Consider the following 13,512-nt stretch of genomic DNA (forward strand, 5'->3'; position numbering starts at 1 on the left):
CAAGAGCTCTTTGAATTAAGCTGTGTCAGTTAAATTGTCAAATTTGATTTGAAAAGAAATACTATTTGATTTTAGTGTTGATGGGAATAATCTGAATTTATCATACTTAGCGTAAAATTTAAACATTGTTTTCTTCTTTGGAAATATGAACTTTTTCATTTACGAAGAGAAGATATTCATATATAAGTTTTCTTGGCTCTAAGACAGAGGTGGCCAAGTTTTTTAGGTTGGTGGGCTACTTTTCAGTTTGCAAATCACGGGCGGTCTACTATTCTGCTCACTAACCCGCTAGAGGGAATTAAAAGAACAATAACAATAATCGATACAGACATCACCACGGGCTACTATTCACACCTTGCGGGTTGACTAGCAGGCCTATACCGCAGTCCACAGATTGGCCACCCCCTGCTCTAGGAGGAAATTTTCTGCGGACCGCCCACTATATGCATCCTTTCTCGTACTCTAGCTTATTCACCAAGCACGGATGTACTAGACGTTTCCAAGGACCCAAGGTCAGTAGCATGATCATGTTACACATGTTTGTTGGAGGCAAATTAGTGTGGTGGGGAAGACCTATACTATAACGGTTAATCTTGTATGATAGTCTTGGACACACCAACTACACCAAATTCAAGTCCTGGTCATGATAGTAGACCCTGTCTTTAATAACCTCGGAATTGTATAAGCACACAAAAACACAAATGCTCAAAAACTTTAAACAGATAGCGAAGTGTTAAAATAAAACCAAATAATATTAAAACCCATTAAGAGTTTTAGTAGGCCAAAATGGTTTTGATTGCTTGTACAGTGAGCGACAAAAAAACTTCTTTCCGTTTGGTAAGATTTATTTTGGAATTAACGATGATATAGCTGGAACATACAACGGAGGTATGGCTGGAAAGTTACATTCTTTTTTAATTTACTGGAAAACTGTACTTAAATTGTCCTTCACATTCTGAAGTTATTTTCGAAACTAATTTCATCAAACGGAAAGAACTTTTGTTTCTGACTGTATAACGGTTCCCATCTAGATACTTCTATTTTATTAGACTGAGGTTTGCTGCGTCTAAATTCGAGAGATTGCTTCCTAATTGTTTCTGATGTTCGGCCGTCGCCGAAATCCTGTGCCCGAACGGAAGTCGAATTCCGTTCCACCCATACTTTAAAAAGCACTCCAATGATTCGGCTACTAGATAGCATTTAGCACAGGTTGGATTATTATTATTATTATTATTATTATTATTATTATTATTATTATTATTATTATTATTATTATTATTATTATTATTATTATTAAGGAAGATGGTTTTCCAAATTTTTATAAAATATAGTGAGAAAAGAAATATTTCACATTTGGTGAAAACAGAACAATTTTGTTCACAAAACAACCTTGCTTCTCAGAAAACTGGACAATGTCTTCCGTTCTCGTTAGAAATCTTTATTCATATCTTGCCCATGCTAGATGGAGTAAAATGTAAGGAAAGATTATCTTTCTTGGTCGTTTGTGACTTTTTTCAACCCAAAGCATTAAAATTTCCTTCATATATACGTAGTTGAGATAATATGCTTTTTTAAAAATAGTGCACAGTTGACCAGTTTTTGCCTGAATAAGACTTCTGTCTGTGTTGGCTAAAAGGAGAAAGAAAGTAATAGACAATAGAAATCTGAACACTATGGTGCTTATGCAGAGTCGTTCTGACGCGTGATTAGTGCCATACTAAAGAGTTCGACTAACATATGTTTCTTGCAGTAGTCAGGCCTTTGGTATGACGCTAATCATACGTCAAAACATCTCTGCATAAGGCGGGATATGATTAACATAATAATTCCAATTAAAATATACGGTACGCTGGCTCAAGCTAGACGCTTCTGATTTCATCCCAGATCATGTATGTTTGTGGTGGAGAAAATTGTATCCGTGGGGTTTCTCATGGTTTTCCCACATTCCCATTCCACCAATTTTTTCTCAAAGTCATTCATTTACATTAATTTTATCTCCTTTAGCCTCAAGGGCATTACCGTTAGACATAAAATGAGGAGCGTCAGTTGGGAGAGATGGGAGACAATTGACAACTCAGTTTGATATACAGGATGTTTCAAAACAACACCGACAACGTTTAGGAGGCGATTTCTGACACCAAGATAAGACAAAAAGTATAGACCAATCTGGGTGCACAAATGTTTCTTTCCGGAGTTATAGGCTGCCAAAATCATGAAAAAAAAAAGAAAGAACTTTAAATGTTCATAACTCCAATACTATGTAACCTACCGTAGTCAGGTCAAGACTTCACTTAAGAACTAGTATGTGTCCTATCAAAATATCCATGTTTCAGAGTCCTGCGGTACTTCCGCAACAATTTTTATAGAGGTAGTTGGTAAGTACTTCAAATTATATACCCGTAGAAAATTTCCTCTATAAAAATTGTTGCGTGAGTACTGCGGGATTCTGAAACATGTATTTTTGGATATGACACATGTTAGTTCCTAAGTGAAGTCTTGAACCGGCTGCGGTAGATCCCATAGTATTGGAGCTATGAACCTTTAAAGTTCATTTTTTCATGTTTTCGGCAGCCTAAAAACTCCGAACGGAAGCATTTATGCACCCAGGTTGGTCTATACTTTTTGTTTTATCTTGGTGTCAAGAATTATCTCCCAAACGTTGTCGCTGTTGTTTTGGAACACCCTGTATATATGCTGTACATATCGTACTGTAATATAATTACAGAAATCGTGAAACTCTACCTACATCAGTTGAAAATCTTCTCTATCTAATCCCCATCTCCAAAGAAAGTCTGAAATGTCCTAGCTGCGTGGAAAATCAAAAATTTCAATTCATTGAACTACATTATTTTTGTGCTCTAAATGTCCATATTGTTCGCTGTAAGGACGGGGTTATTATTATGTGTATGTATTGTATTGCTTCTTCTTTCACCTTCTGGAGAATCCCAACTGCATTCTTCTTGTTTTTTTCTTTCCTTTTTTTCGTATCATTACACAATCTTTAATAGCCCCTGTTACGGTCCACTGGCTAAGACGCTGAATATTTTCGTGGTCGACGGTACTGCGCATGGCGTGGTGTCCATCTCTCTCTCTCTGTCTTCATATGTTTTTCGTAATCTTGTATGTTGTGTACTTTTTTTCTCTCGCCTTTCCTTGAGTGTGCGAGCCGGTAAAAAACATTATGTTCTCTTGATGTAACGCGTTTTGTTTCATTTTGTGTTCATACTAATTTGTGCCTAATGCTTGTTACGAGTGTGTGATATTTCTTTCTCAGTGGATAAAGACATTTTTGTAAAACACGACGATAAGTATCTCTTCACACTCATACAGATCGTAAGTAATCTTTTGTAATCTCATGTATTTTACTTTAAGCTTTCTTAGCTTCTTTCGAACGTAATGGCTGCAAGATATACTCTCTTATGTAATATTCAGCTAATGACATTTTGTTTTCTTTAGCGTTGAAAGTATTCATTTGTATTCATGGAATTTCCAGTTGTTTCTTGCTGTTTGTTTAATTATTGTTTATTGTACCATCTCTATTACAAATAATTGTACGTTATTTTCCATAATGATTTTATTTCTGACAAAATTGCATTTATTATTAAATGTATTTTACAAATGTTTTCCATATAAATACTAGAGGGCAAGGGCGCCCATGTTGTGGTTTCCAAGGGAAGGGGGGCTAAGAAAAAGCGACATTTCAAATATAGTTTCAAATTTTGCTGTAACTATTCTAAAAAATATATTGGGCTTTCGATATTCCGAAGTACAATTTCCTTTAGGGGGCGAGCGCCCCACTTTGCCCCCCCTGATGGGCGCCCTTGCTACAGGGTGTATCAAAAAGGACTTTACAACTTTGAACACCCATATTTATTTATTTAGCTTACAGACATGGTTTTGGTGTCATTTTCTAGCAAACTGTTTCTTTTTTATTTTTATTTTTATTTTTTTTATTTTATTTTATTTATTTATTTATTTATTTTTTTTTTTTACCCTATACCTGAAGAGGTTCAATGTGGTTTCCATTGATGATGCAGCACACATACCATCTGAAGTCGTTTTCTTGCCAAAACCGCTGCAGCATGTCAGATATGACTTGTTCAATTGTGAGGCAAATCCTAGCTCTGACCTCTGGTAGAGAAGCCGGTAAATAGTAGGTCTACTGGGAGGATCTTTAATATACTTTGTACGAAAATTACGTTGCACAGTTGTAGCAGATTTGGATTCTTCAAGCTAAAACACACAGCTAGCCGCTCGGGACCAGTAAAGGCATGGCATCTTTGCTGCAAACTGCCGCTAGCGCTTGCAGTGGCTTGTTTCTGAACTAGTGTACTACGTGAGTCAAAACTTGATATATTTTGCTACAAAATGACACCCAAAACCATCTCTGTAAGATAAACGAATAAATCAAAATGAGTTTTTCAGTTATAAAGTGTTTTTTTGATACACCCTGTATATTTTGATGATAGTATAGTACCCGGAATTTGCTAAAATGAAATTGCCAAAGTTGGAATTAGCTAGGTGAATATCATGTAAATATCACAGAAAATAGTTATTTATTTATCCCTAGTTATAATTACTTTCGTGAAAATAAGATGGATTTTATGTAAGGCAGTGTGCGATACCTTTATAAGTTATTTCTTGATGGTTTTTGTTATACGTCTTTTAGCTAGATTGAAGATTGTTAATTAAACTATTTCGTTTAATTACGACTTCATTTAAAGTTATAACTTATCTTAATGCAAGAAATTAGTGCCATCCATTGACTACCTTTAAATTTAGAGAAGAACAAATGCCGACTAGGATATGTGAGACTCCACCAGACTCCACCATTACTCGAGCAGACCGTTCTACCAAAATTTGACAGATTTCTTACATTTTCACGTTACATTAGACCTTTCAGGTAAATTCTACCTGCATTACATCCATCGCAAGCGTCCATTAGTAACGTACGAACCAGAGGCGGATCTAGCCTGGGGCCGGGGCAGTTTTTGAATGACAAAAATAATTGAAGCTATTACTTATATATTTTTGAAAGTTTATAGTAAACTCATGATATACCTATCATAGTCTGGGTTCTTGTTGGCTCCCCCAGTTTTTACCTACTGGAACCTCCTCTGGTACAAACCGAAAATATCCGCTGTCTATTTCTACCCAATTTGCCCTGGGCCGCGGTGGCTCAGTGGTAGAGCGTTCACCTCTGGTGCTTGGGGTCCCGGGTTCTATCCCAGCCCCCGCCAAGTGAACTTTGTGGTGGACAAACACCGTGTGCTTGGGTTTTCTCGGGGTTCTCCCGTTTCCTCCCACTTTCTTCATTCCACCATTTCATTCATCACTCATCATCACCGTCTCCTTTAGCCTACCCGGCATAACCGTGGGACGTAAAACTCAAAGATTTTTCCAATTTGCCCTCTTGTATTCTGCCGCCTTCCGCTTCAGTAAATATTTACACATACAATACTTTCACTACCCATTCAAAAATTCATTTCAATTTAAAGTGCACTGACAGAAATTACTTATATTCACACTCTCATTCCTTTACGAAAAATGTTTCACATTGTATTTTACCTATAAAATTTCTATTTCATAGAACCGTCTACTCGAGTGAAACCATAATTAAAGCAGGCTTGCCAACAATACGATAACTTAAACCTTAATGCAATGCCTTTGCGATAATAGGTGAATACACGATAATTTTAGAACACACACTTTTTTTAAAACAGTTTTTGAATGTTCAAGTAAATTGTTGACGTGCATTTGATAATTATAAATCACCTATACTGAGATTTTTAACAGTCATTCCCGCTAAAATAGATCAATAACTTTTTTTTTGAAAATTGACAAATTGCAACCCTACATCCATTCTTTAAAATTCAATTATGTTTACGAAGGAGTGGAAATATTGTTTTTGTTCTGGGCAGTGTTAATAAGGATTTTTTTAAAAAAAAAAAATGGCGAGGACAGTGACACCGATTTGGAATTCGAAACTGAAAATTACTAAGTTTATTACGTATTATTGTTATCATTAATAGTATTATAGTTGTTTCTATATTTATTACTTGCATAACAAATATACGATAATCTTAAAGACAAAAATAGATAATTTTGTTTTCTGAGGTTGGCAACTCTGAATTAAAGTACCAGTTAAGCGGAAATTAATTTTCCAAGAATTAATCTTTATTTTATACTATGATGTTTTTTTTTTTTTTTTAACTTTGTCATGCTTTAAATTAGTTTCATTTGGATCCGCGGTTAACCAAAATCATGTTCAGAGCTCATCAGCGCAAATCTGTCTTCAACATTGGGGGGACGGGTAAGACCGTTCCCACAATCTCTCTCTCTCTTTTTTTTTATGCGATGTTCAAAATATTTATGAAGTTGAAAAATAATGCTGTGGAGGATCAGGGGAGCAGAGTTGTCTTCAACATTGTGAGGCGGGCAGATTTGAAACTTATTCTGGGAGGGACTCATGTTACGGTAGATGAATCTGATTTCTGAGGTGAACCTGTTATACACAGGGTGGCCCAAAAGTAGGTATACAGTACCGTACTGATCAGCTTATTGCATTTTATACGATTTCTTGTTATCCATCAGGTATACTTAGTTTTATTATTTGTTCTTAATGTGGATTTACTTACATCTTAAGCTCGGAAGAGCCGAAGCAAATGAACCCATAAACTAGAATGTTATACTTGATACCTACTTTTATACAAACCCTGTATATTATATATCAGGCGATGAAGATGAAGTACTGGTACTGTGAAGTAATGTTTCTTCCAAAAAAAAAAAAAAATTTCAAAGCGGATTATTTGGGGGACAGTCCCCCAGTTAAAAGATTGGGGAATATATCCCCTCAACCCTCCCCGAGATTTGCACCAGTGTCAGTGCTGCAACCATATGTCTAAAGTGTTGTTCTGCGTTTACTGCTTTTCTTTCTCAGGGCTTTACTATTGTTCTATGTATTTATTACTATTGTTAATTATTGCTAGTGTTGCTCTCGAAACGAGACGGGACAATTTTTGTGACGACACACAAGACGAGACAGAGCTCTTCTATTAGAATTAAATATATTTTTTCGATACAAGAAAGCACTTTTATTTCACATTTTTCGAGACGAAGCAGCTTCAAATTTAGTGTCGTGGGTAATATTAGGCCGCCTTCACACTAGGATCTTGTGAGTCGCTTATGTGAAAAAGTAGTGTGAAGGCATTGAATATTTCTAAGCCGACCAAAAGATAGTAATACCAAAATGGTAGCCATGCTCGAGCCAGAAGAAGCTGCAGCTTTAATCTTGGCGATAAATTAAAGGGGAAAAAATCAGAAAAGATATAGAATAATTTAGATTTACCCTATAAATCGATCAAGACTGGGAAAATGTTCATTTTACAGTCTGTTTCCTAAACTGAGAGATGAAAGAATTGTTTTCAATTACTTCAGAAAGTTTATATCTTTGTTTGACGAACTCTATAATAGTATAAAGTGTGCATTTCATCATAGCGAAATCAAAATGAGAAAATTTTCAACATCAAATATATGTACACTTTTCTCCATTCCAACTGAGCTCACGCTTACGTGTAAACTGCTCTCATAAGACTGCGTGTTATTTTATTCCCCGCCAGCATCTGGCAGGGTGATCTTCATATCAGCTCAGAGCGGCGGTTCAGAGCATGTGCAAAGCTAGCAGCTGCAGCTCACGAGCGGCCCACAAGATCCTAGTGTGAAGGCTACCTAATGATTGCAGTTAACATCTTTTTTTCGTAATTTACGTCACATGGTAATCGTGTTCGTGATTAAAAGTTCAGTCATTATTAAATACACTTTCCAAATACTTTCCATAAATGCTACCTTTTATTAGTATATTACCCATAATTAACTAATTACGAAAACGAAGTTACGAGGTGTTATGATTTGCTAAAATGTTATGTAAACATTACAAGGAAAATAAAATAGTTTATGTAGTCACTCCAAGCTTTATTTTCTTCATTGAAGTTAAGAAGATGGATTTTATGTACTCTTCAGGCATTTTGACCAACATTTATATCTTTGTAAAGTTTTTTCTTTATGAACTTTGTTATAGTCCTTAAAACTAGATTCGGATTTCACAAATGTGTACCGTGGCGCCTTAACTGACTTATGATGGCAGCGAATTGAAATATTCGGAAAGTTTCACGCAAATTATCGTAGTTCATGCTTTTTCCATTTAAAAGCTTCATCTCTCTCTCTCTCTCTCTCTCTCTCTCTCTCTCTCTATATATATATATATATATATATATATATATATATATATATATATATATATATATATATATATATATATATATATATATATAATCCAGTGGCGGATCCAAAGGGGCTATATGGGTAATAGGCACCTTGACGCTCAGGTATACAATGGATAAAATGGGCTTCAATCCTGCTTTACGCTGGATAAAACGGCAAACTATAGTTTAGCCCCTCCCTTAATCATATCCTGGATCCGGCCCTTAAGGTGATTCTTAAGTTTGGGGAATTGCCAAAAGTCGCAGGGCGCAATATCTGGAGTATATGGAAGATGAGACAAAATGTCAACAACACTTCTCCAACAGATGGGTCAACTTTGAACATTTGGGCGGAGGAGAAAACGTGTGACGGTACTCCATAGACTGACGATTCGTTTCCGAGTCGTAATGGTGTATCGATGACTCTGTGCCAGCGATGAATGTTCCTGGGCGCACAACCTTCCGCAGTCAGAATTTCAATGACAGCCAACTGTTTCAACCAGAAGTCACCACTGGATGCCATAGATTGGTCCATTATTCTGGGATGAGAAGAAATACTAATGTGAAACAAGTACATTCTATAGCTTAAACGTTAGTGCATTAAGGCTGTGTCCAGCACTCGGAATGCGATGGTGTTTCCCTATATAATAACATGGCATATTTCTTTCCAAACTATTATGAAAACTATTTATTTTATACGTTTCGAAATTCGTCCAAGTGTTTGTTAATATTAATCCTGCATCTTCAGTTTAATTTTTGGTTGCTAGGGTAATGTTACAGCATTCTAATTAAAAATTAATTTTCTTCCATTTATAAGCTGTTTTAAATATGGTCTCTATTTTGCAACAGCGCAGAACAGCAGATAGGAGTCTAATAAACAGTTCAATATGTTTGCAATACTATTGGGCAAGTAGTGAGCTTGGAGTTATTACTTTCTGAATCATCCTCATTGAGTTGAGTTGAGTTGAATATCCCTTTCAGCAGCGGCGCTATATGAGACGGGACCTACTGATTAACGTGGATTCCGAATCACATGCGCTCCCGCCAGGAATCGAATCCGGATCTCCCACGCCAAAGGCGCGGACACTAACCGCTTAGCCACGAATGAGTTCTGAATCACTCTCTGTACAAAAGCATTGTTTTTTAAAAATATATTTTACGGTTATTACATCCCATATTCCGTAGACAGAACATTAAGACAAGAAGGGGCAATATAATTTTGGGGGGCTAACTTGAGTTCATGCATACGTGCATATCAATAAATTAATTTCAGTAGGGGAGTTGAGCCCACCTTAGCCATTTCCTAGATGGATCCCTGCCAGTGCTTTATTTATAATCCAGGATGTAACACATTGTCACGGCTCCTTCGTAACTGTATGGTTAGTATAGATACTTTTAGTAAGACAGACCAGAGTTCCATTTCTGGTGCTTATACTTATCTCGGATCTCAGTCTCACATAGCCTCGATGTTGAAAGGAAACGTTCAACTTTAATCAATTAATGAAAATCTTGAAGAGGTTTAGTAAATTTGGTTTGTTGAAGTTCAGTGGCTTTTTCCGCACCTGGGCTATATGAAATGTGGACTTACGGTTTAAAGGGGAACTCGAATCACAGTAACGCGTTCAAATTTCAATTGTTTCCGACAGGAATTTGAATCTGGGCCACCTGTACCAAGGCGTGCGCACTAGTTACTAGACCGACGGGAAGGGGGGGGGTTAAACAACTAAAGTTTGTCCTAAAATAAGTTTGGCAAACCAAGGGCCACACATGCTACAGGGTGATTTTTTAAAACTCACGGATTTCATTTGGGTCTAGAATTTCTAACTAAAGTCCGATTTTTATGCGGTTTGTGGCAAATGATCAAGGAAGGATGGCAGATTTATAGAACTCTGTTTACTGGTTTAAGTTCATCCGAGGTAATATTAGCCATACCTCAAGAAAAAGAGCAAATCTTTGCCAGTGTACCTTACAATTGGAATGAGGTGCGTTGCGGTGTGGAGATTTGAGTTTTTTTCGTTACTCGACCACCTTGACAATGTCAATAAGAAACAGGAAACTGGACTGTTGTATTTGGAATTGTGCTGTACATTTCTGTGCCACTGTGTGAGTATGATCAGGACACAGTGAGAACAGTGTACTCTTTCGAGCAACATGACTTTATCGTTAAAAGTTTTTGGAGAACGGAATCTGTTGTTGCTACGCAAAGGGCATTTAAAAACAAATTTGTCTCACGTTCAGCCTCAGACAGGAACGTAATAAAGTTGCTAGTGAATAAATTGGAAAAAACAGGATCGCTTCTGAGTGAGACAGGGAAGCATTGGATTCCACAGGCGGGTGTTGTGGAAGATGCCATTACCGACTCCTTAGGTCGCCCAGGAAATCTCTCCGTCGTTAATCACAAGAAACTGGCTTCAGCATGTAATTTATGGGTGTTACCACTAACACTTAATTTGTATTTTCACGAACATTTAATTTATATTCTGCAATTTCGCTTCAAAAATGCAAAACCTCATTCCAAGGTATTGGCGAATATTTGCTGTTTTTCTAGATGCGTGGCCGATATTACCCCAGGTGAATTTTAACCAATAAACATAGTCCCATAAATCTCCCACCCTTCCTTGATCATTTGCCACAAATCTCATGAAAATTGGACTTCAGTAAAAAATTCTAAACCCAAATGAAATCTGTGAGTTTTTAAAAAAATCATTCTGTGCAAGCGACATTTAGTATAATTGGCAACTGTACAGAGTTTCAGCGATCCGCCACCTAAGACGCCAGTTGTAGGTAAACACAAATTCGACTCGTTTGGATAAATGGTCTCACGAAGTCTGCTCAGTTATTCGATTTCTGTGGACGAAACATGTAACCGCGGCTCAAACTCACCAGCAGCTGGTAGAGATTTACGAAGAGACTATAATGTCTCGTCAGCATGTTGCAGAATGATGTCCAAAGTTTGCGCGTTCGCATACAGCTCAGAAGACCACCACGCTGTTGCAGCAGTTTCGCTGGGGTCATCGACCACCCTCCGTGCAGCCCAAACCTCGCTCCAAGCGACTTTTACCTGTTCTCGCACTTGAAGGAGCATCTAGGAGGCCGTTGCTACGTTTCAGACTAGGTGAAACACTTCGTGACAACGCGACCAGGTGAAACACTTCGTGACAACGTGACCAGGTGAAGCACTTCGTGACAACGTGACCGAAGACACAAGGACTTTTATCAGTAGTGAATCTTCAAACTCATCCCACGATGCTATAAGTACCTTAACCGATAATAACCTAATGTATGTACTATCGGTTGGCTGTATTGATTGTATGAAATAATACATACACGACGTTTCATTGTAGGGTTTGTAACCTTATTTTCTGATCACTCCTCGTATTATTTAAAGAACCTCAAACGAAACGACATCATTCTTCAAAAGTTCTCTCAAAATTTACAAAATGCTTTCCATGTATGCACTTCCGTCTATGACAAAGAGATGAACCCAATCGTGCTTTAAGCATTCTAGCCACAGAATAGTAAGCGATTCTGTAATAATAATAATAATAATAATAATAATAATAATAATAATAATAATAATAATAATAATAATAATAAAATAAAAACTGAGCAATTGCGTACCTTTAATTTTTCCAGAACTTCTGATGGAATCAAATACGCTCTCCCCCTTCTCTCCTTCCCAAAATTCCAATTACAACATTAGCAATGGAAAGGCCTAGAACACCGAATGTTTTATCGATTGAAATTGATATATTTTTGTCAGCAGCGCTTTTACGGATATTTGTTTTTAAGTTAGGCTAAAGAAGACGGTAATGATGAGAGATGAGTGAAATGGTAGAATGAAGAAAGTGGGAGGAAACGGGAGAACCCCGAGAAAACCCACGAGCACGGTGTTTGTCCACCACAAAGTCCACACGGCGCCAGCTGGAATCGAACCAGGGCCCAAGCACCGGAGGTGAACGCTCTACCACTGAGCCACCGCGCCCCCACGCTTTTACGGATATCGTCAACAGTTCCGTTGCACGTGCTATCAATGTTTTTCTCAAAGACAATACACTTGAAACTTTTAGGTGTGTAAATGTATTTTTCGAGAAAGTTTCTAAAACAAACGTTTTCTAACTTCCGTAAAAGGATGTCCATGTTAACACATTCTACAATATAAGATTAATGAAAGTAACGCAGTTGGAAAAGCGTTGCCTTCACCAAAAAAACCGACATTCAAATTTCAGGGAATTTTCGGGTTTCTATGAAGTAATCCATTCTGAGGTGCCTCTTTGGACATAAAATACTATTTCTCTAATACTATTTTAAAATTTGGATTCGTGCGCCACCGGTGGCTCATGCCGGCCCGTGTTTATTACACCATAAACGTTCTGATGTGTCTCATCGGTGGCGCACAATAACTTGTCAAATCTTTCCGACTTTGTAGGATAGGTAGTTTGATGAATACCTCCATGATGGTATTAATTGTTCAAGAGTTGGAGCGGAGGAGTAGTCTCGGGGAGGAGTAGTCGGAGGAGTAGTTAGAAACTGCATATGCTCCCAAAGAGCAGCTTTATTACAGAAAATAAGCATTATATAGTTCGTTTGTGTTTGTGTTCGGAAATTGTTTGATGCAGCACTGTTGCAGAAGCTGATCTAGCGTAATAACCGGTGCTATTGTGGTGCTCTATCGGAATTTGGTAAATACTTGTTAAAAAAAAAAAAAAGTGGTAGTAAATACTTGAAACATAAAATCCTGTTACAAGCCATGAAGCAGGAAAAGGGAAACCCGCCAACTCGATAATTGGTTAAACGTGTTTCCATACTGCAATAGTTGCAGGGTAACCGCACTATATGTGTCTTGAGTGCTTCAATAAGAAACATTAAGAAAATTCAAAAAGCAAAAATCAAATAAGTAACTCAGTAGATAGTCTGTTCATTATTTTCATTTCAGCACAAAATAGCTAATCTTTGATTTCTAAACGTGTATTTTCTAGTGAATAATACTGTTTTTATTGATTTTGGGAAAATATTTGTCTACAATTTTCTACCAATAAGTTTTATTTACATTTCCATACGTATTTTATATGATAAAAATGCCATATTAACCACACTTAATGTACAATAAATATCAGGTTTATTTCCTTCTGCTCCATAAATTGTCTAGGATGTATATAATGACAGAAAGTCTTTGATACTGTTCTACTTTTCTAACTAAAAACGCAAAGGCAACTTATAACCACGAATATCAGAAAGAAAAAAAAGATCGTGT

At 36.9% G+C, this 13,512-nt stretch overlaps 1 protein-coding gene across 4 annotated transcripts in view; it reads left to right on the forward strand.

Annotated features, from left to right (window-relative positions):
- The window catches only part of LOC145680469 (uncharacterized), a 176,246-nt gene that overhangs the window by 111,806 nt on the left and 50,928 nt on the right, over positions 1–13,512 (forward strand). The window contains exon 1 of one of the 4 annotated variants that reach the window (XM_081751035.1): positions 3,070–3,333. The exons of the other annotated variants lie outside the window; for them this stretch is intronic. The gene's annotated coding sequence lies outside the window, so the exon portion shown is untranslated. Of the gene's footprint in view, positions 1–3,069; positions 3,334–13,512 lie in introns of those variants that run through there. 4 annotated transcript variants of the gene reach the window in all.

This window comes from Thermobia domestica, chromosome 3 (genome assembly GCF_964235325.1).
Source record: "Thermobia domestica chromosome 3, izTheDome1.hap1.1, whole genome shotgun sequence".
Taxonomy (NCBI): domain Eukaryota; kingdom Metazoa; phylum Arthropoda; class Insecta; order Zygentoma; family Lepismatidae; genus Thermobia; species Thermobia domestica.